This window comes from Pyrgilauda ruficollis, unplaced genomic scaffold (genome assembly GCF_017590135.1).
Source record: "Pyrgilauda ruficollis isolate IOZ18807 unplaced genomic scaffold, ASM1759013v1 scaffold11, whole genome shotgun sequence".
In the NCBI taxonomy this organism is placed as follows: Eukaryota; Metazoa; Chordata; class Aves; order Passeriformes; family Passeridae; genus Pyrgilauda; species Pyrgilauda ruficollis.
This window is the reverse complement of record NW_024509210.1, coordinates 1,725,049-1,750,909: the sequence shown is the minus strand read 5'-3', so window position 1 is coordinate 1,750,909 and position 25,861 is coordinate 1,725,049.

Below are 25,861 nucleotides of genomic sequence, written 5' to 3'. Positions count from 1 at the left end.
GCTCTAGAATGGGAAGGGTAAATGATATTTACCATTTTCCTAATAGCTGCCTTTTAGTGTTTCCCTACACTCATTCACAGCTCAGCATGCTCCAGTTAGTGCTGAGGGGAGTGTAATGACAAACTGGTTGTTATTAGATTCTTCCTTGATGATGCTTCCTTGGTATCAGTACAGCAGCAACAGGGACAAATATGGCTCAGTGGGAGAGAGAAGGAAAATTGCCTTACCCAGAGCATGTCTGTGGTAATGCAGAATTCAAAGGTCTGGGCAAGTGTTTCTCTTCCTCCTTCCATAAAGGTAAAAATGTTTCTCTTTACTTGTGATGCTTCAGTTAAATCATGTGTGCATTAACATTTATCTTCTCCATTTATTTACACAAAACAGGCTGCAGCTCACTGTTTAATATATCCAGGGTTTTTGTGTCACAACCTAAGTTCTTGGTGGGCTTTTGTCAGGGAGACATTTTACAGCATGTGGCAAAAGCCCAGATCCCACACAGCCAGAGCTTTTGTACCACCTAAATTGCCCAGATTGTTTTGTGTCATTTCTTGGTATGATGTGTTTGCCTTTAAGGAGCTGAAGACACAACTCCTGTTCAGTCTTCCCTGCACAGCCAGATCCAGGGACAATAATGCTCCCAAACCTGAGACCAAGCCTTCTTAGAAGGCTTTTTGGAACTTGTTTAGACACCTCACTGTGGCATAAGGACACCAAGAAAACCTCTTCTCACTTTTCCAACATGATGACTGTTTTTTTTTTCATCCATCAGAGGAAAAGTATGATTGACATCACAGGAGAGAAAGCCTTGTGTGTGCATCTCCAATGTGTGACAGCTCATCTATCTGACTTCAATTTGAATTGCTGTTCACATTGCTCCGTGTTTTGTCTTCATTGAAAACAATCTTGCTGATTAGAATAAAGCACATTTCTTTAAAACACCATTTAACTTTATTTTAGCACAGGGAATAGCTGAAAATACTTTCACTTTTTACCACGTTCAGAGTTTATTTCATGGCGTTTTTCTCATGTAGGTGGTTAAGGGTGGGTTATATTCTTTTAATGGGTATATAATTATATAATTACATTCTGAAATGCTGCACTGGCAGTCATTTCTGCTACTTCACATTCAGCAAAGAGCAGGGTCTGAGCTAAGCCACAGGGAGTCAAAAAAGGGGACTTGAGGGCATTTAGGTTCTACAGAAAGAGGCAACTGCTGGTGTATTTTACCAGGACGCAGCTGCTGCAGAAATGTTTCCCTCCTCGCGAAGGGAAATGCTTTTTATTGGTGAACTCTGGGCAGAGCAGAGTGAAGGGAAGAGCTTGGTAACTGAGGAGAGGAAAGATAGGAATGAGGGGGGGAAAAGTGAGATAATAAGGGAAGCCAAAGTCCCAAAGAGCATGGGTTGAGCAGGGTCAGAGGCTGGGCTGCAGGGCAGCTGGGCCAGGCTTCGGGGATTGCCTGCTCAGGGGAGCAGCCCAGTGCCCCAGCTCCCCTTGCCTGTGCTGAGCCAAGGATTTCACACAGACACCTCCAAGGAACATCAGCACAGGCTACAGAACCAGCCCCAAGGGGAGCAAGGGAGGGAATGAATCTCACTTTCTAAGCAGATAATGCAGTGCAGGTTTGGTTTACCCTGGTCCTGAGGGCTTGGCCTCTGAGCAGCTATCAAATGCATAAGATTTATTCTCTTTGTCATTTTCTGTAAGCAGCAAGATATTTTTGCAAAGGAAATGGAAAAGACCTCTCTGCAAGCAATTTTTTTAAATGTTGTGACATCATTTAAAAAAAAAAAAAACCTTTGTGTTCTTGTGGTTTGTTTTCTACAAAAACAAAAAATAGCAAGTCACAGCACTTGGCAACTCCTGACTGTCAGGGTTTGGTGACGCCAGCAGGAGCTGCAGCAGATGGAGAGTTGCAAACATTCTGGAAGCTGGGATGGATGGATTTGCTGGAGCTTGAGAAAGTGGCACTGCAAAAATGCTCCTACGTCCTCAAGTGTGAGCTTTCTTAATAAATAACACTTTCAGTGGAAAAGAAGTTGGGATGTGACAGTGCTTTTGGGAGCAAGCCAGCTCCCTCCCTCTCCAGCAAGCTGCTCTGTGGAATGTGGCTCTCTGTGAAGCAGATGCAAAGGCAGCAGAAAAACTCAGCTTGTTCTCTTGCTTTGGGAATCATAATCTTCAGAGAAACGTGGAGTCTGGAGCTGGATAAGCATCAGGAATGACAAACCTGAGGACATACAAGCAGAGGCACCAGCACAGTCAAGAAATGTGCATTTTTTTGCCCTCTAATACCACTGCCATGTGCTGGTGAATTCAGGGGTACCACGGGGGCCTCGCTGTACCAACGCTTGTCAAGGTGTAACCACAGACCCCTGGTGCCTCAGATGGATGGCACTGAAGGGTGACATGAGTCTTGGTGAATTACCATGTAAAAGCCTCTGAAGTCTCTAGAAACCTGTTTAAGGTGCTCCTCTAGGGCCATCCTGACTTCCTGGAAAGGTGACTGTCACGTGTGAGATCAGAAGCGCCGTGAATGTGTCATGGAGAGCAGAATGAGGAGGTTGCTGTTACTTTACGAAAAGCACCCAAAATATGCAGGATTTACAGTCAGTTCTCTCTGGAGAGCCATGTCTGAGCATGTAACGTGACTGCTTTGTAGACCCACAAAGAGCAAAACCCAAAATCCCAGGTGATTTTTGGAGCTGCTGAGGGTGACTTGCTGATCTGGAATGGGACAAGATGCAGGACTAAGGGAGATGGACAGGTCAGACCACTGGATCTGCAGCATTCCATGGAGGGTCCTCTATCTCAAGGAAGCACAGAGGTCCCCCAGTCCTGGAGTTTGGTAGTAGAAACAATGAGCAGAAAGTGCTGAGGTTCAACCAAGCTGGGAATCCATGAGATCCACACTGGACTCATCATCAGTGGCTGACAGCAAGAGAAATTCTCTAATATATGCATGGGTACTAGGTTGGTTGTCTCCTGTGCTGTGCAGCCTCCTGGTTCATCTTTTTAGGATCATAAATCAGTAAAAAGAGTAAAAAAATTAGAGGAAGGTAAATCAGAGCTGAGAAATACCTAATTTTTCAGTAATGCCCTGATGGACGTGATGGAAGCCCTTAAAACTCCATCATTAATGAAGCTTTTCTCCTACATGCAGGCTGTTTGTTTCTCTGTGTCTGGAACAGGTGGTTTTCAAATGTAGCAAAATTTGTCTCCCCCTTTCCTCCACATCCTAATTTCCTCACCCAGCAGGGTTCTGACTCCATGAGGAAAATGGAATTCCTTGTGCTGCTTACCCAGCCAGCAGCCACAGAGGCTGTGTGAGGATACAGAGACTTAGCCAGTCAGTGCTTTCTCTTTCAGAGTCCAGTCATAGTAATTTATTTCTTTTTATGTGTAATTTTGGTGTCATTGCCTAAAACTTGGAGTTGAAATTCAACTGTATAAAGGAAATATTTGCATCATCATTATTAAAGGCAATTATTGCTGCTTATGCAAAGTTGCCGTTTGTTTTCTGTCAGAAAATTTCTCCACGGTATTGTCATAAAACAAGCCACGATCCCATGTGTGTTTCACTTCCCACAGGCACCAGTGACAACAGCTCTGCTGCTTGGGTGCTGCTGTTCCTGGAGCCACTCTGGAACAGAGAATTTGCAGAGAACCAAGGAACCTGACCCAGGACCTGGGGAGAGCCAGGAAAAATCCTCCTTTTGTAAGGTTAGTTTTATCATGGGGCAGGGAAGGCCAGCCCTGCTGAGTCCATCCAGGGGGAATATGGACATTTGAGTGAGCACAGTGCTCATTTATTTTCATTCTCTCCAGATGTATTGATGGCAGTCTTGTTACTGACCTGTTCCATCAATCTGTGTTGCCGAGAAGAAGCAATAATTACATACTTTAAAGAAGCCTGCATGTAGAACCAGTATCTATGTATATAATGTACAAACGCTGCCTTTTCATCCCCTTGGAAAGATTAGTTCCTTTTTACTGAAGGAAATAGAAGGTTAGGCATGATCTGTCGTGAGCTGCTGTGGGTGAACAGGATTGTGGTCCTCCTGTGGAGGAGCAGTGGAAGACTTGACAGCTCATTATTACAGATTTGTGCTGAGCCCTGGCCGGGGTGGGGAGGGCTTGATTGGATCTGGGAGCAGAAACGCTGCAGGTGAGCTGGCTGGATGTGTCAGAGCCACGGGGAATGATGCTGCCAGGACATGTGGATACTTTGGGCCTTTCTCTGCCTTTCTAAACTCATTAAAGGGTGGCAGTGAAAGGCAGAGTGCTGGGGGAGGGCTGTGCTGTGACTCACCATGAGAAACGCTTGGATCAGTGACCTGGGGGGGCCAGGAAGTGAATGTTGGGAGTGACGACAACACACTGGAGGGGTTTGCATCCTTGAAGAACTGAGTGGATAAAGCCCTGAGCAGCCTGGTCTTGCCTCAGAGGTGGCCTTGCCTTGAGCAGGAGCTTGGACTGGCTCCAATCCTCCTGTGACCTGTGTCTCCAGCTGCAGAGCTCCTGCCTTTTTCAAAAGCCACCACAAATTTCAGCTGTTCTCCCAGGGGTTGGTGCTCTTGTAAGAAGAGCAGCAGAGTGGCCTTTGGTGCTGAAATCAGGAGTGAGTTGTAAAGAAGGAGCACTGAAGGCTTTGTTTGTCTGACGTGGGAAGCCAAGGCACAGCATTTGGAAAGGGAGGCTCCCCAGGAGACAGGCTGTACCCAAAATATGCCAGGGTCTTTGACAGGCACCTTTCACACTCTCATTCAAAGCTGACATGGCTAAGATGGCATTTTTTATTCTGGCCAGATTTACGTTCCCACAGTGAGAAGCTTTTCTTAGAGAAGTTTCTGCTGCCTGCCCTCTGGGGTCTGTGGCTGCATTTCTGATGCAGTGTCCCCAAACCCCTTCATGAAGCAAGATTGTGAAAAGCTTTAGAGAAAGTTATTGCAGCCTTACTCTTGAGGGTTTCAAAGACAGTGTTTGAGAAGCAGCAGGACCAAGACAGCAGGAGGAATGAGAGTCAGGTTCAGCACATCAGCATTTGATAGAGAAAAATACGTTTGTTGTCCAGGGGAGGGAATGGAGCTGGGGAAGGGGCTGGAGCCCCAGGAGGGGCTGAGGGAGCTGGAAAGGGGCTGAGCCTGGAGAAAAGGAGGCTCAGGGGGGACCTTGTGGCTCTGCACAACTCCCTGCCAGGAGGGGACAGCCAGGGGGGGTCGGGCTGTGCTGCCAGGGAACAGGGACAGGACAAGGGGAAAGGGCCTCAGGCTGGGCCAGGGGAGGCTCAGCTTGGACAGCAGCAGGAATTTCTGCATGGAAAGGCTGCTCAGGCCTTGGCAGGGGCTGCCCAGGGAGCTTTGCAGTGCCCATCCCTGGAGGTGTCCCAGGAAGGGATCGAGGTGGCACTCAGTGCTCTGGGCTGGGGACAAGGTGGGCATTGGCACAGCTGGGACTTGGTGATCCTGGAGGGATTTTCCAGCCCTCCAGGAGTCTGGGATTCTGTGATTTAACCTAAGAAAAAATCCATGGACTATAAACCATGGAAATCCATGGAGTATGAACTTTGCGACTTCCTCATAATTCTGTTCTTCATTTTGATAACTTCTCTGGCTTTTTCTAAGGAGTTTTTCTAATTAAGATCCAGCCTCTGGCTGCTTTAACTTCTGTTCTAGTTTCTTGTTCTATTAGGCATTCTTGTTTTTATTAGATGTTTTCTAAATGTGCAGGTGGTGTCTAGTGGTAGCAGTGGGTTAGAACAGCAGCAAGATCTCAATTTATGGTTTAGTTCCAAAATTCTCTATTTATAGACATTCTTCTAGGACAGAGAAGAGCTGCACTGCCTTGGTTTTGAGCAACAATCATAATCCACTCCATCCTCAGAGCTTCAACTGATATGAATCCCTGATATTTATCAGGTATTGATGTTACTGCTCTCAAATGGGTTCTTTCCAAAATGAAGGAGGGGCAACCTGGACAAGGCCAGAGCTCCCCTGCCCTGTCTCAAATGGCAGCTGATTGTAGGGTCTGCAGAGGGCACTGGGAAAATCTCTGATGCACGGATCTGGGAAAACATCTGCCTGGGGCTGCTGACTTCTGCTCTGAAAAGGGAGTGAATTATTACCCTGAAGCAAAGACAGCTTGTGAAACATGGGATTGCAGAGTCATTAAAGCTGTGAAAGATCTCCAGGATCATAAAGTCCAAGCAGCACCATCACCCGGTTCACTACTAACCCATGTCCCCAGGTACAGAGTCATTAAAGCTGTGAAAGATCTCCAGGATCATAAGGTCCAAGCAGCACCATCACCCTGTTCACTACCAACCCATGTCCCCAGGTGCCACGTCCACAAGATTTTTGAACACTGAAAGAGATGGTGACACCATCACTGCCTTGGGCAGCCTGTGACAAAGATTTACAACCCTTTCCAGGAAGAAATCCATCCTGATGTCCAACCTCAAGCTCCCCTGGCATGGCTTGGGGCCATTTCCTTTTGTTAAACAGGACTGGGCTGGGACTGAGCCTGGGGTCACCACTGCTGACCAGCTGGGAAATAGAGCACAAAAAACCTCTCAAGGCTGGGGTATGTGTTCAGGTTTGTCTTGAGTCACCACAAATGCTTTGAGTCCACTAATATGAATTTTAAAAATATTTTTTCCTATTCCTGGTGAATTTGCGCTGAATGGACTCCACTGACAAATGTGTTCTCCCTTTGCTGTTGCATTGCTTTTGGTGGATACAAGCAAGTTGTTCCCCATGACTGGGTAGATTTTTATGTCACCTTGGGGATTTTCTCTCCATGACTCTTCCATGCTGCCTTCTGCTGTGCTGATAATGTGCCTGCACTGCCCTTGGGATGAGGGAACAGAGCACATGTTCCAGAGAAACACTGAATCCCAGAGGGTTTTGGGTGGAAAGGGACTTTAGGCTCATCTTGTTCCAATCCCCCTGCTCAGGGCAGGGACACCCTCCACTATCCCAGGTAGCTTCAACCTGGCCTTGGCTTAATGGAGTTTTAAAGAAATTGAGTTCCTCATTTATATGGAAATTTTATTTACATCTTAAAGAGTTGTGACTGCATCAGCACTGTGTGTTTATGCATGGATGGAACAGACCAAGAGAACTTTTGGAAGATGCCCTCTTTATTTATTTTGTATTTAACTGTAATGAGCAATTACCTGATTTTTCTCTTATTCAGTAGTTTATCTCTCTCATATAGAGGATGGTGGCTGCTTTTAAAATGTCACAAATTCACAAGCAATTAGGGCAAAGACATATCAATGAAAACGATGTTTTCCTGGGGTAAAAATGAGTTACAGTGCAACCCAAAAACCACCAGAGAGTGGAAAGTGTTGAGAGCATGATTTTTGAATGCTCTTCTCCAAACTGCTATAAAATCTGATTTATTTCAACTGCTGAGTGTGGCAGGACTGTCTGCAAGTGGCAGAACTGCAAGAAAAAGGATCTTCTAAAAATGCTGATTTTAGTTGCAGGCAGTAATTAGGAGAACAGTGAACTCTTGGGCAGAAAACAAAGCCTGGCACATCCATCATTTCACACCTCTTTGGTGAGGTGCTAATGAGATTTGAACACTACACAGGTCTGGATGTGGCCTCTGCACTCAGTCAGACAAACTCTTCAGGAGTGTTTATACAGTGGCTACTTTGATTGTCTGCAATATCAGTTACTCCTTTAATAATGCAGCTTTATGTTTGTTGTGCTGGAGAGCAAACCTGCTTTTGCATGCAGAATCTTCCCTCTCCTGCCAGCAGTCCAACTTACCTGGTGCTGCTGCCCCACCACCCACCTGCTGTGGGCTGTGGAGCTGTTTTCTTAATTGCAACAAAATCATTTACGCCAAATAATGCCACATTACAACAGCATAATTTAATTTGCAGCTGTTCATTATATTTCCATTACCCTTCAGCTCTGGCACCCTCCCAGGGAAGGACCCAGGAGGAGCAGGTGAGACAGTTTCCTGGAGGGATAAAATTGCACTGCACAAAGCCCAGTGCCAGGTCTTTCCTGTGGCAGAATTCTGGCATCATTACATTCCCTGCGTTTCACTTGTGTCATGCTGGAAAATAATAATAGTGAGGGTTTTCTTCCTAGACTTTCAAATCAAGATTACAGTCTCTTGCTATTTTAACTTAATCATGTCCTATTATCAAAAATAAAGGGGTTTAAGGTGCATTACACATGCTGTTTACGTTTGAGCATTGGAGCTTTTATCTTAAAACCTGTACTGAATTGTGCACTACATTAATAGATGCCAAGGCTAGAGGAAATTTCAGGCTGCCTCACAATTATTGTCTAATGAACACAGTAATGAAAGTTGTGAGCATTTGGCTTTTTGTAGTACTTTGAATTTAATGTATATGGCTTAAGGCATTTACTCCATTATGACTTAAGGTATTAGCAAGCAGAATACAGTTTATTAACCATTCTACTGTTTGTCTGGAAGTATTTATAGTAAACTTTTACAATTAATCAAAAGCAGACATTGTAAAAACAAAAATCTGATTTATTGCCAAGCTCATAAATGTCAAGTGTACTGTTATGCAGGCTTTGTATTACTTCAGTTGCAACTTTAAAGAACGTTTTAAGTGATTGGAAAAAGGAAGTTTATTAAAGGCTCAGCAGGTCTTCTCTGCTCTCTGCTGTTAATAATGTAAATTATTGCATCATGTGATAGAGGAACAACATGGCAGGAGAAGTTTTTAATCAGGTTTTCTCTGTGACTACCAGCACCTCCAGGAAGAACTTAAAACACAGACCACTGTGTTTCCTCTGGCAAACAAAAGCAAGGAAATCTCAGAAGGGAGAAAGGAGAGTGCAAACCAGCCAGGGTGGCTTTAATTGCTGAAGTTTTCTTTGGGTCACAGCTTAGCAGCCTGTGATGTTTGTGAGGAAATTCGCCTCTCTCACCTCTTTGCCAGTGTCTATAGTTGGCTTTATCTTCAGTGCAAGATGCTGTGCTTGAGGCAGTGCTGATTTGTATGGCAAAAACCTACCAGCCTAGGAGAAAGTCTGCTGGGAAAGTGAAATAATTTTGGGCAGGATCTGAACTTGGGTCCTGGTTGGTAGCTGTTGGTTACTGCTGCCATGGTGGGTACACAGCCAGGGGGACTCAAACACAGCCACAGCAGGGAAGCCCCTGGCCTTGCCTCAGCTTCTCCCTGCTTCATTTCACTGTTTGATCCTTGCGGGTGAGGGCTGGTGTCTGCTTTGCAAACTGCCTGGACACTGGTGGGTTAAAAATGTCACCGAATAAAAGGACATTGGTTTGTTGTGAGTATGAGCTTAATGAAGTAATACAGAAAACAGCAGAAAGAAGGGAATATGTTTTCCTGCATTTTTGTGGCTGTGACTTAAACAGAGATGATCAGTGATAGCTATAGGATAGGGAAGTACTGCAATAGCTCCTCTCTGGATGTTTTGGAAACATCTCTGAAACTCTCTAAACTCCAGTTGTCTCAGAGATTTGTATAGAGGATCCTCTTTCAGAGTCAAGTATGAGTAGATGGGCCCTTGGGGTTGGTTTTGGTCCAGCTGTTGCATGAAATAGAAAGTAAGGTAAGACGGTAAGCTAAGACAGATAGCTAAGGAAGAAGGAAGAAATATTTAGAATAAAGTCAAAGCTATAATATCATAGAATGTTTGGTGTTGGAAGAGGCCTTACAGGCCATCCAGTCCCACCCCCTGCCATGGGCAGGGACACCTTCCACCATCCCAGGCTGCTCCAAGCCCCATCCAGCCTGGCCTTGGGCACTGCCAGGGATCCAGGGGCAGCCCCAGCTGCTCTGGGCACTCTGTGCCAGGGCCTGCCCACCCTCAAACTTCTCCCTAAAATCCCATCTAATCTTATTCTCTTTCACATGTTTGATGCCTCTATTACTGCTTTGGAAAGCTGCTGATGGTTTGCATTGGAGCATTAAACAGAGTAACTTTCATTGACTGACTCATTATCACTGAGAGGTGCTGGCCAGCCCTGAGAAGCGCTCACTCCTGGGCAGTGCAGGGACCTCAAATTCGTGTGAGCAGGTTACATGTAAACATTGCACAATTCAGAGCACTCTTTGCACTGATTAACCCATTAGGGAAAATTTCTTTTGGCTCAGGGAAGTGAAATGGCTATTTCACAGAGATTTTGCCTGTTGCAGAAAAAAATCTGACACATAATACATGTGTTAGCTCCTGACGCTGCCATGAGAGGTGTGCAAGTGATGTCCAACTTCTGCCCACCAGGGAGCTCCTCCTACTTGTTATAGATATGTATATAATATTGGCTTTTTGCAAATATTAAAATGGATGCTATATGTGTAATGCTAAAGTAACTTTGCTATAAATACAAAGTTTTTATTTCTGTTGTTGACTAAACTTAGACATAGTAGTGAAACAGCTGCATGCTTTTGCTAAAATGCTTGCTTGGTTGGGATAACATTCAATGAGCATATGAATGAAGATCCCTACTATTGATATGCCAATTCTCAGCACCACTGTCAGTAGAAATTATGCACCAAAGCCCAAAAACCGGAGGGGATAAGAATGGACTAAAACCAAAACCAAGGATTACACATGCTCTGCAAAGGCAGACCGGGGAGGTGCGGTATTCACATACTCTTTGAACACAGAGAGACATAATTCTCTCTCCCAGGATTTTTCCTGGGCAAGGCAGTGAGAAAGCTCAGAGGAAGAAGGGGGAAAACAATTCTTATCTCTCCTTGCTGCTCCTGTTTGGCACATGTGGAATGTGTTATGGAGATTGTTTACCGATAGTGATTTGTTAATTGGACTCTGCTGAGGGTTGTTTGGACTGATTGAGCAGTTGGGTCAAAGCTGTGTCCTGACTGTCTGGAAAGGGTCACAGGTTCTTCTTTAGTATTAGTATAGTATAGTTATAATATAGTATAGCTTAATAAAGCATTTCTTCAGCCTTCCTAAATCATTGGGGTCACTACATGTTATTCCCTGGATAGGCGTTGCTCTTCTACAACAGAGGAGGAGCCATGCTAAACAATTCCTGGAACATGTAAACTAGTTTGGAGAAAACTTTTAATATGCATAATTGTTTATGAATATGCAACAGGCTGATGCAATAGAAATGGTATATAAAGGGTGTTTCCAAAAGAGGAGGTGTGCTCTTGGCTAAGTGCCAAGAAGCACCTGGCTGTTAAACTCTTTGCTTTATTGTCTTTGTCTCCTATTGTCCTTTATTAAACTTTTACATTTTTTTGCAGGAGAGTGAACCTTGTTTTGCACATACTCACAGCAGCACCAAATGTGTGTGTGACAGAGCAAGCCCTGCCTCAACCAAGAGGCTCTCACCCTTTCCCAAGCACACACAGAGCATTGCTTACAAAGCAGCACTTCCTGAGACTTAAATGTAGCCAATCCCATGGATCAGATCCGTTCCTGGGACACCACTTGGTTGTTTCTGTAATTGGTGAATGCCCTTTGCAGAGTTTGACTTGCCTTGGAGTGATGCTTAATCACGAGGCAGGGATTTGATTGTGGCTTTCAGCAGTGCCAGCCTGCATCCAACTCACTGACCTGCACAGTCAGGGTTTTAATCTACAAATGGAAAGGTATGAACAGGTCTGGTTTTGGCCTGAAAAAAATAATGCCCTCAAAATTCTGCCTTTTAAAGGTGATATTTGGAAGATTTAATTGCTTCTCTGAAATGAAGTCATAGAATGGTTGAGGTTGGAAGGGACTTTAAATATCACCTAGTTCCAAATTCCCCAGCCAAGGCCACAGCTCCAGCCTTTCCCTCTGATTTCTGCTCCTACAGGGAAATACACCTCAGCTGAATTGTCCTTGGTACTTCTCTTGTGGTGAAAGGGTTTGAAATGGCTGACTGGACCCAAGCTGGGAAAAAATTTGCCTCTCAGTCCCTCCGAAAGTCCACAAGATTTCATTCAGCATCTGCTTTCATAAGAATTGACCTCAGCTTCTGCGTGGGGTTGGACAGGGGATGTCACACCTAACCCAAGCTGGCTGCCAGGTCCCTCCTGCCTCTTCCCTGCAGAGCTGCTCAGCACAGCCAAATTACCCACAAAACAAGGAGACAGCTGGGATGCAGAAGTGGAGAAAATGGCTCTGCTTGTCTGAGGTGCTCTGCAATATTTGTCATCTGTGGATAAGCAGCAATCAACAAAACTCACAATAAGCTGTAAGTGCTCTAAATGTCATAATGAGCTCAGGCACTGAAATCTGAATGCCATTTGTGTTGCCCTTTGATAATAATTTGTGATTGCCACTCAAGGAGGCAATCATGTATCCAGCACAGCTAAAAATCAGATGTATAACCCTGGCTTTGCATTCCAGCCTGAGCTGCTGTGAAGTGCACTAAAAGCACCTTTGACTGCATTTGTGTTCACATGTTTCACACCCATGTCATGTACTGCAAGAGAAGGGAAACTTAAACAACAGCTTACCTGGGGGAAAGGGGTGTAGATTTCAGGTATTCTTTGCAGAACATTGCACATAATGTTCTAGTTCATAAAATATATGCTAGGAGGCTAACAACATGTGGTCCCTTTCCTGCCCCTGCTCATATGTTTGGAAGATCCTGCTAATCCAGCTCTTTTATGTTAAATACCTTTCTGAGAGTTGTTTTGTTCTTTTTTGTTTTTTCCTTCTTCCTTTTTTACTTAGCTATTGCTGACTGTTAAACCGTTTTGGCTTCATTTTCAGGCTGTAACACCTTTTGTTTACCTTCTGCCTCTGGACAGAAATTTTTTTTAATATTTTCTTATCTTCAGAATTTCATGAAAGGATGCCCAGCTGTGAGACTCCTTTTTGTTGCTTTTTCTCCCTGTGTTTAAATGCCAATTTAATCACAAATGTATTGTAAAACCATGTTTAATGTATTGCAAACCCCTTTTTTCATAGTGCTGTACTTCAGTACCCGTTTTGATGTATTTGTGCAAGGCTGTGCTCAGTGCTACAGAATGAGGAGGCTGTGAACAAGAAGGGGCTGCCCCAGCAGGAGCAGAAAGCTGTTGGCAAGGTTAAACATCTCCAGAGGGAGCAGGCTGCAGGGAATGTGGGATTGTGCCACTGATCTGGTGCCTCTCTGAGAGGTTAGTGGGAGCATCTGTCCCCTGTGCTGTGGGGAGGCTGGACACAGCCTTTGGGGCCCTGAAGGATACAAGGAAATATCAGCAGAAAGGTAACTCCCACCTGATGCTGAAATGTCCCCAGGAAGTGAGAAAGGTGATTGTGAATCCCTGAGTTTGATGGATTCCTCTCCAGGAAGGAGGGCAGGCAGCTGAGCATTTCCTCTGCTCATGGCAGAGCAGATCTGTGCCCCACGCCCTGACACGTGGCAGGAAAATGTCCCAAAAGGGCTTGGAGACACAACATGAGCTGGGCTCCAGAGGAGTGACACCTCTACTGAGGCGTTCACATGCCCTCTGCACAGAGAGACATTTCTCTTTCTCAGGATTCTCCTGAGAGAAGCAGAGAAAAGAATGATCAAATCAATTCTTCTCTCATTTGCTGCTCCTGTGTTTGTGCACATGTGGAATGTGTTTGGAGAGTGTTTACCCGAGGTGATTGCTTGATTGGATTCTGGTGATGGTGTTTTGGATTCATTGACTGATGGAGTTTCAAGGTTGAGATGATCCCGAGGTGTTACAAAGTCTCTTTTTTCCAGCCCCACCGAAGAAGAAGTCAGGATTCATCGGTTCAGCTTTTCAAGGCTGTTTATTTTTCCTTCTCTATTACATTCTTTCCCTGACCAGCTGAGGTCTGTCCAGCAGGTTGGTTCGTGGCACACTGACCACCCTTGGAGTGGTGTTAACTTTTTATACTAAGAACTATGTGTAATTACTTACAATCATTTTCTAATATATCCAATATAATTTTCCTATCACCTATGTTAGACAGGCTGCCTCTACTCTAAACCAATCTAAAAGTGCCACCATCACAGCAGAAGACAGAGGACAAGAAGAAGGAGAAGAAAGGACAGGACACTCCCAAATCCCTCCATCTTGCCTCTTGAACCCCCATTCTAAACCTCCAAAATTCTACTTTTCACCCTGTGACAAATTAACCATCATTCTACTTAAACTCTTGTGGCTTGTAAATCTTCTCAAAAAGTTGGCAGTTTGTTCCATGGGCTAAAATCAAAGGCACGTGTGCTTTTGACTCCTTGCCAAGGTCTCTGAGCCCCCTGCCAGGGTCTCCATTCATCCAGGGCAGCCAGAGGAACGTCCTGGGTTCTGACAATTGACCAACTGGATCCACGTGGGTGTGTTGGGGCTCTCGGGCAGAGAGTCAGGGGTTTGCTAGTTAGTTAGACAGTGATAGTTCTTGTTAGTGTAATATTCTGTAATGTAGCTATAGTATAATATAGTATAATGAAGTAATTAATTAGCCTTCTGATATCATGGAGTTCTGCGCATCATTCTTCCCGCCTGTCGGGCATCGTAGCACTGACACTCTGCTCTTTGCATTTGAGCAAGAAGGTGTGCTAGCTCATTCCAACCATCTCAAAAAGTCCACTCCTATCTTTGAAATATTTGCTCACCATATTTGCCAGTTGCTCGTTTATAGCAGGACTGGGTTTAGGTATTTCAATCACAGATTTTTATTTTTTTTTTTTGCCTGAAAAGCAGTGACTGCACCACATATTCAGCAAAAAAGAAATTCTCTGTGAAAATAAGACAGTAATCTTTGAGACAGAAATTTCTTCCCAGTTCCTGCACGGAGCAAACCTCACTTCACACTTTCTGGATTTTGCAAACAGCCTTAGAAAAACACCTGTGTTCAGCAAAGGTGTATAAAACGTGCATCAAATCTTGTAATTATAAGTCACATACATCTGAACATTTGCTGTGGTTGCTCTCAGATATGTTGCATATATTTCCTGAAATTTGAGACGTGGCTCAGCAACCCAGATAATGTAGAAAATACAGCTTGGGTACTAAATATTATCATTTGCTAATGAACTTTGTGGGCTTTTCAACAAGCAAACCTCCAGAGAGACTGAATAAAGTGATTCCATCTGGTACTGGAAGAGAAGGATGCTGTAGTCAGGAACTCCTGAAAGTCAACTTGGAACTGCTTTTGTCCAGAGGCTTGAAAAAGATGAGATTCACAGAAGATACACCAAGTATCTTTTATTAAACCAAGTGATGCATTGCAGCTGGAAAAAGCAGATGAGGTTTGGGTCCTGCTGTGTCCTCAACAGATAAAACACAGGCCAACATCAAAAAGAAAGAGAAAAAATGGATAGAAAAAGGTTAACTAACCCTTGGAATAGAAGGAAACTTAGCAGGGGAAGAGTAAAGTGGAACAGAGAGGTGTCACGAGGGGGTAAAGAGAGAAGTTGTACTGATAGAAACCTTAGTCAATGGTAATCAGATTTTCAAAAATTGTGCTCCTCTATGGAAAAAATAATTTTAAAAACCCAACCTTTGAAAGAGTTTATAGGAATGAGGAATCAAAGTATGAGAGATATAGCCCCTGGCACACTTAGCACATCCCTGGGAATGGGAATACTGAAGGAGTTAGAGCAGAAACTCAAATATTTGTCTTTCATATGCCATACAAATCTACCTTTTATGTATTTTAAAGGGGTTATTAACTTAATCTGTTGTTTTAAAGAAAACGTGCTGTGAAGATTCAGGATTACAGGGAGCATCCATTGCAGAAGAAAATATTACTGAGGGGAATTTATTTATTTTTTTTAATAATAACAGCAACCATTTGTTTTTTTCCTCAATACTACCATACTATGTAATAACACTGGGTCTTCCCAGCACCTGGGAAGGAGAGGGGAAGCACAGCAGGGACACCTTCCTCTATCCCAGGCTGCTCCAAGCCCCATCCAACCCAGCCTTGGGCACTGCCAGGGATCCAGGGGCAGCCACAGCTGCTCTGGGCACCCTGTGCCAGGGCCTGCCCACCCTGCCAGGGAACAATTCCTAATTCCCAATCTCCCATCCATCCCTGCCCTCTGGCAGTGGAAGCCATTCCCTGTGTCCTGTCCCTCCATCCCTTGTCCCCAGTCCCTCTCCAGCTCTCCTGGAGCCCCTTTAGGCCCTGGCAGGGGCTCTGAGCTCTCCCTGGAGCCTTCTCCTCTCCAGGTGAGCACCCCCAGCTCTCCCAGCCTGGCTCCAGCCCTGGAGCAGCTCCGTGTCTCTGCTCTGGTCCAGCCCCATCCGTGCCTGTTTCTGCCTTGCTTTGACAAATCACTTCAGTTTGGAATTGATTATTCTGGGCTCGGGGTTGGATTGATCACTGACTGTGGAGCTGCTGCACAGCCCCAAGAAATACAGCTTGGCAGAGTTTGTAGTTTGGAGGTTTTTATCCCTAAAGACTTAATTTATTCACCAAGTAAGTAATACATGGATGGTGAGTAAAAAAGTAAAAATTATGATTTACAGTGCACTGTCCAATAGTCTCAGTGGTCTCAAGTGGCACCAGGAGAGGGTCAGACAAAATTTCTTCACTGAAGAAACGAAAGAAAGAGTGAAATCCCCCTAACTAAAAGATAAAATACATCAAAACAATAATCTCTCTTAATTTCTATCAATCATCCTGTCATCAGCACTTAGTTGTAAACTGTGGAATCTTTTCCTCCTTCCCTCTTAGAGTTTAAATTGATTTGTCTGTACACAGAGTAGCCCTATTTCACCTTCTTTTTTTTTTCCTGTTAAAATAAATACAGCAGCCATAGGAACTGTCTTTTATTTGGTTTGATGTAATTGTGCTGGAGGCTGGAGTTATAAATTATCAGTTATAAATTATCAAATACTTAGTCTGAATCAACAGGAGAATGAGACTGAGATATATTAGGAAGGGTTAAGTGTGTTTTCACTGCTGGTGTCAAATCCAGGCCTCTGTCTGGAGCACCCTGGGAACTGGTGCTCTAAAATATCTGGGTGTCACAGAGATCCTTCATGTTTTCCTTTCTTTCCAAGATTTCTTCTTCTTTCCAGTCTGCATTTGAATCTACAGCGAACACTGCAATGGGGTAATTGAAACAAACTGTTGAAATGTCACTGTGTCTTCTCTTTATGGAAACTTTTACATTGCTGGCTGTCCTTCTAAAATGGTGAATAGTGCTTTGATACTGAGTTTTAAGATACAGAGCTGATTTTAGTGTGTCCTCATCATGCTAGAAATCCATGTAAATCATCACAATCTTGACATTTGTATGTCAGGTCTGTGTCCTATAAACTATTAATGAAACATCTAAGGACTGGAATATATAAACTGGAGATTTAACTGGACTTTAAGATCTTTTGATTAAAAATACATGTCAGGATGAAATATTAATAGATCTGTGTGTGTCCTGGTGATCAGATTGCCTGAGTGTCCAGAGAAGCGCTTGGATTATGTTTGTGTGGTAGATGCTCATCACGTCTGAAAATTAAAGCCCAGCATCAGCAAAATACACAAGAGCAATAACAGTGAAGTGTTAAGGCAGGAGAATGGGGTAGTCTGCAGTATTATGGGATGTATTTTCATGAAATAATAAGTTAAACTTATTCTCTGGCTGTTCTTTCCAGGTTATCCCTCAAATGTTCTCCTTACTTGAATTTGGTATTTAATTCTTGTTCTGGTGGCGGAGGAACACCTGACAGTGCTATTGACTGGACTGACCTGGGTGGTCCCTCATGCTGAGAACCCCTGGCTCAGTTTGAGTTTATTTCTGTTTTCCCATAGCTCCAATTATGGTAGGAAGATCAAAAATAGTGGAAAACAAAACCCCTGTGCTGGAAGACTCACAGACAAAACAGAAAAAGCTCTGAGTCTGCAGTAGATATTTGGGAATAATGAAGCTTGACAGAGGAGGAGAAAGGGATGAGGGGAGAAAGTAACAGGGTGCAGGAGATCCAAATATTTTGGTCCCTTTTATAAATATAAATTATTTGGTCCGTTTGGTCAATTTTATAAATATTTTGGTCCATTTTATAACATACTTTTTTTTTTTTTTCCTTTTTGCCAGTTTTCCTCCTCTATGTAGAACGTATGTTCCAGTGTAGAATGGGTTATATTTCAAACTGGGAAGGTGTGAAAATTTCTAAGACCTGAGGGAACGGCTGGAGCTGTGCCAGGAGAGGTTTAGGTTGGATTTTAGGGAAAGGTTCTTCCCCCAGAGGGTGCTGGGCACTGCCCAGGCTCCCCAGGGAATGGGCACAGCCCTGAGGCTGCCAGAGCTCCAGGCGTCTTTGGACAACATTCCCAGGGATGTCCAGGGTGGGATTTTTGGGGTGTCTGGGCAGTGACAAGAGCTGAATCAATGATCCTTGTGGGTCCCTCCCAGCTCAGGATATTCCATGATTCTCTAATTCTATGGGATTCATAACACACAAAGTACCCAACTCCCCCTTTTTCTCCCCCAAGTAATTTCCTTGGTACTAGACAATCCCATTGTCTGCAGGGACTGTGGACCCTCCTTCACTCCTTATTTCAGTCCCTCTGTTCCTGGCTGGAGCTCTCCTGTCTCTAGAGCTCAGGAAGCACCAGGAGGTAAAGCCAAGCTCACACCCACTCTTCCAAACCTTCTGCCCACCCTCCCTGCTCTGTCTCTGCACAACCAGGCTGGGGATATTTTCCATCATTTCTTTTTTTCTCCCTCCCAGCATTTCCTGACAGAAAGTCCTGATGTGAAACAAAAGTGAGAAATGCCCAGAGCTGGCCGGATGTGGAAGCTTGCAGGTACATGTGCACCTGGGATTTGTGAAAGACAGACCACCACCTCCCCAGTAACACAAGTACTGCTCTCGTACCCAAAGCTAGATTACACTGGATATTTAATATGTAAAGGAAGGTTGTCTGTTCTTATGAGTCTTTTGGAAGCACTGCTCACTTGCTGAGTTAAGGCTACAAAGGAATATTTATTTATTGAATGAAATTTGGTCTTACTTACAGTAAGAAGAACATGGGAGTCAATGAAAAGAGCTTAAAAGGAGTTAAAAGGTGGTCAACTGGAAGTTTAAGAACAGACAACCTTCCTTATATATTCAGTGTAATCTCACTTTGGGTATGAGAGCAGTACTTGTTTTATGGGGAAGATGGCGGTGGTCTGTCTTTAAAAATTTTTTTAGTGGCAATTTAATCTAACAGAAAATCTTCCTTCAGAAGCAGCTGAAGCCATTAAATGTTTAAAGTGTAAATAATTGCATGGTCTGAGGACTGGACATTATGGAAGTGTGGAACTAACAGCCCAGAAAATGCTGACCACTTTCTCTCTTTCCTTTTGTTCTGTGCAGAAAACAAAGATAGAATTGTTCTTATTTGTTGCAAGTGGAGGCAAATCCCTTTGCTTTTACTCCTGAATATCACATTGGCCGTGCTGTATATTTTAACAGTATATACTGCAGTTATCCTTTAAAAAAAATATATATATATAAACCCCCCCTATTTAATTTCTGTTTGTTCCTGGGCACAGGAGGTTTGTTTCTAAGAGGACTGGCTTTGTGATCTCATTCTCCATAGGCATTAAGGAGAAATAAGTCCAGATAATGAGTAGCCATAAAATAATGCATAACTGGATGAAAACTGTGCCTGGCTGTCCTTAATCCAATCCAAATTTGCCTGCAGTGCTTTGCATTTGCAGTCAGAGGTTTGCTGACATAGTCTGGGTAAGTAGCTATCTGTGGCCATCATTTATCTGTTCAGCACAAGCAGAACACTCCTGGAGCAGCAATGAGATGAAACTTCAGCTCAGAAGGCAGGCTCAGATTAGGGAACCTATAGAGAAATGCAAAAATAGCCCTGCTAAGGAAGAGTGAAAGAATTGAACCCAGACAATGGCCTTGTAAGAGGATTTCCAAGATTGAGATCAGCACTCTGCTGAAGCAGTGGCAGGAGATGTTTTTTACAGTCGCCCCCAGACTGGGTGCATGTTTTTGTCTACAGCCAGAAGGGCATCATGAGTTTCACAAGGGCAGACTGCAGAGCTAAATAATGGAGAAACTTTTAGGAATGCCACTGTGGCTGCCCCTGGATCCCTGCAAGTGTCCACAGTCAGGCTGGATGGGGTTTGGAGCAGCCTGTGACAGTGGAAGATGCCCCTGACATGGCAGGGATGGCACTGGATGGGCTTTAATGTCCCTCCCCACCCAAACCATTCTGGGATAATCTGTGATTCTGAGAAAGCCAGAGCTCAGTTTCTATTCTTTAGAAAACACAGAATTCAGAATTTGGTTAGTGGTGTCCTGCAGGACCTCTCTCCTACTGGAAACTCATTTTTCCTTCTGTGTTTGCATTTGTAAATCTTTAAAATACCTCAAGTTAACTAAATGCAAATGCATGACAAAAACCTTGCTCCATGGAAAGCTGGCTAAATGATTATATCTAATGAATAGATTTTGTTTTTACTTTGGCTGAAAGCACTGTATTTACTTCTGTTCTGAGAACATTCAACCCTTCTGCTTGATGCTCTGCAAGGGTCAGACTGACAGGGTGCTTGTTTTCATCTTTGGAGCTCTTTTGCAAAACATTCCAAAATGTACACAAACTTTCTTTTACTTCTGGCTGTTTATTTAAGTGTCAGACGTTGAAAAAGCAAGCAAGCTGAAAAAGCAAGTTAATATTTACAGGCACTCTGAGAAGTCCTAGCCTGGATTTCCATGTGAATCCCTGTTTCAGCAGGTCCCACCCAGCAGCTCACACAGGCTGGAGAGCAGCTTTCCACCCTGTGTTTGCCCTGGGCTCTAGTGCTGAGCCCAGGACTAAGCAAGCTCCTTTAACTGCAGGTGTTCTTACTTTCCTCCACTATTTTAGCTCCCTGTGGTAGCTGGTTTTGTCCAGTGAGCCACATGTATTCTTTGAAAAGCCTGATTTTCCAGCTGTTCTGCCAGTTTTAATGGCTCTGTTTTTCTTAAACATGGCCCTGTTGTTCCAAATTCTGTCCAGAGACACAAATTTACCAAAGAACCTGGGGCTGCTACAGGGCAGAGAACATTTCTTCTTCTGAAAACAAAAAAAAAAAGGGAAGATCATATTCCCTGATAAAATGGATATCCTTTCCTTTCCTTTCCTTTCCTTTCCTTTCCTTTCCTTTCCTTTCCTTTCCTTTCCTTTCCTTTCCTTTCCTTTCCTTTCCTTTCCTTTCCTTTCCTTTCCTTCATTCCCATCTTTATCCCTGTGTTCAGAATTCCCAGTGCTTGTGTGAGGGTGGTTATTTCTGTGCACAGGCAGGTACAGGTGCATGTTCTTGGTAAGCTGCAGTTTGGCAGCACAGTAATGTATCCTAGCATCACTCTTTTTTTTTTAGGATACAACATTCCTGGCTTGCACTGTAGGCTAGGGAAAAGCAAGAAAAACCACTCAGACATTTTGAATTATTGTGTGGGAAAATGAAGTGTTGCCAGAATGCCGCCCAAAAAATCAGTGTGAGAATTAAAAATTGTTACCTTTCCCTGGAGCTTGAGTGATGTTTAAATTCTTCTCCAGACTTATGTGCACTGCTGGTTCCTTTTGCTGGAGAGATGGATTTTAATGAGACATTTCTCTTGGTATGAGTTTGGCAGTTCTAGTCCTGGAAGAGGATATACAAATACATGTTAAAAAAACTAATGCAAACTTGGTATGAGTTTGGCAGTTCTAGTCCTGGAAGAGGAGTCAAACATGTATATACAAATACATGTTCAAAAAACTAATGCAAACCTAAATCTGTCAGGAAAAGGCTGGTGTGACATGAAAGACACATTAGTTAGTAGGATTTAAATGAAATGGGCACTTCCCAACTCACTGGAACCTAAGGGAGGGCTGGAAATGAAGCTGTGAGGGCAGTGCGAAGAGGAAGAGGGAGGAATTTGTACCTGAGAATGCAGGTGATGCCTCAGGTTTTAGTTTTTATATTTTTCAGATTCTGTGCTGCTTTAGTGTGTAGTTCTGAGCTTCACATTAAGGGATGGTGAGCTCTCTTCACAGAGCAGGGAGACAAAACAATTCCTGCTCTAGCTGGGGACCAAGGACAAATGATCCAAATTTCAGGTCAAAGAGCACAAACAACGTGGGCTGAAGAGAGAAAAACAAGCAGGATGGGACTGCATGGGCTGGAGCTGGAATTGGACAATGAACTCCAATCTGCAAATGGAGCGGAACTGATCACAGTGACAGACCCCGTGAGCGGGTGGCCATTTTGTGACCATTTTGGTTCATCTTGGGTGCAGCCCTGGCTGGGCTCTTGTGCTGCCCAAGGTGGATCCATGGAGGAGATCCTTTTAATAAATCCCTGCTTTATTCTTTAACTCTGTCTGGCCTCTGCTCTAGGTCAGCCTTCACAAGGCATCACAGGGATATCTCTGAGAGGAGAGCTGAGCCTGACTCGTGTCCTGCTGCAGCCTGGAGAACAGGTACTGACAGCAGGAACAGCCTTGGATGAGAGCCCCAGAACTGGGGGATGTGCTCTTGGTTTGGCCAATAAAATTGGCAAGGGGGTGTTGCCCTGAGAATGGGCACAGAAATTTTTTTTGTCTTTCCCTCAGGCCCAGCAGAGGAATGGGAATTCTCAGAGGATGGAGGAGGTCAGCGTCACTGGAGGCTGTTGGGGTTTGCTTGGGTTGGGTGGCACCCTGGGCACTGTCCTGTTTGTCCCTCAGGGATGACGTGGGGCTGCAGGTGGGTCCTTGGCTGAGTACCATGAGCACAAGAGAGCTGCCCAGAGGAAGCCAGTGACACAGGATGCTGGAATCTGGTTGCTGAGAATTTCAGACTTTCTGTGCTGCCAGGCACTGATCCCCCAAGAGAACACTGCATTTGACCTGAGGCCATGGAGAAGCTTCCAAAATGGAATGATGGAACTGGGATTGTGGGTGTGGAGTTTGAATAGAAGTGTGTGATATCACAGGGTGGAAAACTTAGAGTTTAGAATACAGTAATATATATAAACAAGATGGAGGTTTTGGGGCAGAGGCTGGTCCTTGTTCTTCACCTTCTTCTCCACCTTCTTCTCCATGGGTTTGGGTGGTTTTGTGTAACTGGATAAAAAAGTCCACATTGCAGCCATGAGTAGTTGGTTATTGGGTTAATATAAAATAATTGTTAATTATTAATTATATAAGTAATTATATAATAATATATAAATTATATATAAATAATTGTACAATTATATAATATTAATAATAATTAATAATTGGGTTAATATAAAATAATTTAGGTATCATTTCTTAAATTGACAGTTTATCCTTAGAAGACCTTGTAGAGAGAGACATAGGGCTCCATTTTTACATTGTTAGGGTGAAGTGCTGTAGAACTCAGGGTTTGTGAGACTGTAACATAGATAAGAACTAACAAACATCCGAGCCAACCAGGAATACCACCTCACACATTAATCCTGACTTTGGCAGAAAAGAAGCAAAAGAATCCACAACAGGAGACCTGCTCAGCAAGGGGAGGTAGCAGTGAAATTCTTTAAATACAAGGGCACTGATACCCAGCCCAAAGAGCGAGGAAAGGAAAACCGGTACTGAAAAGGTTAAATTTCATAGACTGGAAGTTCACACAGAGTCATTTCCAGTTTTTCAACAATATCTGTTCTCACCACCTGCACATTCAGCAGAACATTGTCTCTAACAGAGAGAACTTTTCACACAGGGAAAAAAGAGTCTTTGAGAAGGCAGAAAGGTAGGGGCTCTTCTGGGTAAGGATAAGGAGAAAAGGATGTTTCAGCATATTGGGAATCACTTTAAAAAGTGTCCCCTGGAGCAGAACTGCTCCTCCTCACATGAGGGAGAGGATGATTTCCTTTGGAGCATTGCCTGTTGTTGCAGATTCACTGATTCCTGTCTGATGGATACTGGGTGGTTAGGTTTTGTTTGGTTTCCTTAATTTCTCCACAGCATAGTTTTTCAGCTCAGGTTTTCTTTAAACCTGGCGAATATGGGCCAGCATTTTCAAGTGATTCTGCATCTCAGAGTTCACTTTGCAAAACTATGAGGAGAAAATTTTGTGCTTTGTGTTTTGTGCTTGTCAGAGCAGCTGTGCCCTCTCTGCTCCTCCTGGGGACTGACAGCAGAGCTTGAAACTCTTGCAAACATAATTCTCTGTAGATTATGGCCATCTATCATTATTCCATCTAGCAAACACTTCTCTGATAAAAGGGGATGTAGTAACATTTGTATTTATGGTCTTGTTCAAAGGAGTGATGTGAGGTTAATTGGAAGGTTAATTAGGAGAGGTTTAATCTGAAGGCAACAAGTCTAATCTTCACTCTCAGATTCATGAGAGCTCTTTTCACTCAGCTTTCCAATAAATGCAACATTCCTTAGAGATAAACATCTCTGACACAGCAGGCAACTCCATTTATTTCAAGGTGGTACCCAGGAATACTCACCTGGAAATAGAGCAAGGGGCTGTAAGTGCTCTGGCTGTGCTGTGCCAGCCACACAAATTCTTCTTCCACATCATTATGGAAAAATCAAAAACTTGAGGCATGGCACTCAAGTGAGGCTTCCTGACAGGACAGCTGTAGGGAGTGGGGCTTATCTTGCCTTTTTGGCAACCACAAAACAATTCCCAAGGTCAGCATCAATGTCGCTGTCAGGGACTCTACATTTTGTTAATCAATAAGCATGAGAAAGATGAATTGCTTTTAAGATTAACAGCCAATCAGTGCTATAAGTGGAACAGTCAATGCCTGAAAGAATTGTGTGCCCTTCTCCTCAGCTGAGCTTCACAGAGCCCAGCCCTGCCCTCAGCACCTGTGGCTATTTCTGCAGTCAGGGGTGAGGTAATGGAATGGTTTCTTGTAGGCCAAAGTCATAAATATCATTTAAATAGGCAGGGGAAACAGAGAACCTCCTGTAGCTGAATAGCTGCTCCATTCTGCAGGGCTGAGTCCTGAAGCAGTAGGGATGGTCCAGGGAGCAGTAGGGATGAGTCCAGGAGCTCTTTCCTAAACTTGCTTCTGGCCCTGTCACTTCACCAAGGCAGAATTAACCTGGGGCTTTTCTCCCACTCATCAGGTTGGCTCCTGTCCCTGCTCTCCCTCCCCATCTCAGTATTTCCCCTCCCTGCTCTTTGTGAGAACAACAGTGGGGAGGGAAAGAAGTGGCTGGAAGGAGTGAGAAGGTTTTAGTTGATTTGTTTGTTGTGTAGAATGAAAAAGAAAAAAACCCTCTCCAACTTTGGGTGGTAAATCCCAGCGGTCCGAGTGCCGTGCCAGGAGGAGCCACCCTTGTGCTGAGGAGGAGGAGGAGCAGGGAGATGACATTTTAATTCAAGCATGTGACTCTGCTGCAGATGCCTAAAGCAGGCAGCAGGGTAAGAAGATGAAAAAGTGCTACTGAGGGCTCTTAAGTCTTCAATAGGATTCTCTAAGAGTCCACTTAAAGGCAAATGGAACACTCCAGGAAGGCAGCTGATGGAGGCAAGGAGAAGAGGTTGTTTTTGAAATGTACCTTCTGTCTTCCACAATAGAGAATTAATTATCATTTGGTCTTTTAGTTTCAGAAAAAACATTCTTAAAGTATCTGACTGTAGACATATTGTTCTACAGGCAAGAGCTTCCACTGCAAAAAATTTCCTTTATGTTAAGATTGTTTGAAAAAACCTTATCATGTTTTATCCTTCAGGATTCAATAGTTGCCCTTTCCACCCTTCTCTGTTTTTACATATTTCCTCCCTGTCATCCCAATCTTCATTTTTTCCTTAACTTATATCAGCGTTAAGGTTTTTCACACTTTCCCTTTTTGTGTTTGTACTTAGCAGCTGTATTTATAGCTTTAATTTCTATCTCCTCTTAAAATTCACCAAGATAGGATGTTTTAGAAGCTTGTTTCTCACAGAGGTCAGGAGGGAGGACACTGTATCTGGTATTGGTGCCTGACAGCTTTGGGAGGTGTTAATCTGTATTGATGTTTGCTCTGCAGAAGGGAGAGAGCCTGTGG